We start from the raw sequence: 738 nt of genomic DNA, 5'->3' as shown, positions 1-738 counted from the left end.
CCCCCAGCCCCAGGCGTGCCTCGAAGCCTCGAGGTGGTCTGCCGCCGCGCTGCGCGCGGTGGCGAACCGAGCGAGGGCGGGAGGCTTCTTTGTCTCGCCCCGCAGTGTGACGTTTCGGGACCGATTTCTGCACTGGCCAACGCTTTGCGGGCCGGGCAGCGTGGAGGATCTATTGCTTTGCAACGACTCTAGGCCTTCGGCTGCCTCGGATGCATCTATCGCTGTTTAACCCCTGGGTACCTGACGGTATCGATGTCGCTCTCGCACCCCAATACAAACCCCGTGTCTGCAGTCCGCCTTCGGGTATATGCTCGAAAGAGCCACACACACTGAAAAGTGAGCTGAAGACGTGAGCATTCTGATCCGTAATGTTCGGACTAATGTTCGGACCGCTTACGTGCGTTCTCCGCTCCTGCCTGCTCGGCATGGAAAGAAGGGGAAAGCTAGCGTACAGGTCAGCTGTGCACGCTGTGCGCCCCACGCCTCGTCACGCGGGCCCGCATCCGGTGTGCGTGTTGGATCACATCAATTAAGGCCGAGATGCGCAGCGTGCGCCGTGTCGTACGGGGGGGACCGCGGGGTAGGACAAGCCAAGCGGTGAGCAGGAGCAGGCGCACATCGCTACCGGTTGGAGGTGGGCCTCTCCTTTGTCCGCTTATCATGCGGCCTCTTCTCGAGCCTCATCTACGTTCACTGAGCGGGCTCGACGATGGCGCGCGGCGGCCACCTGCTCCCCGG

This window comes from Emiliania huxleyi, assembly GCF_000372725.1.
Source record: "Emiliania huxleyi CCMP1516 unplaced genomic scaffold EMIHUscaffold_633, whole genome shotgun sequence".
Taxonomy (NCBI): domain Eukaryota; phylum Haptophyta; order Isochrysidales; family Noelaerhabdaceae; genus Emiliania; species Emiliania huxleyi.
This window is presented reverse-complemented; position numbering follows the sequence as displayed.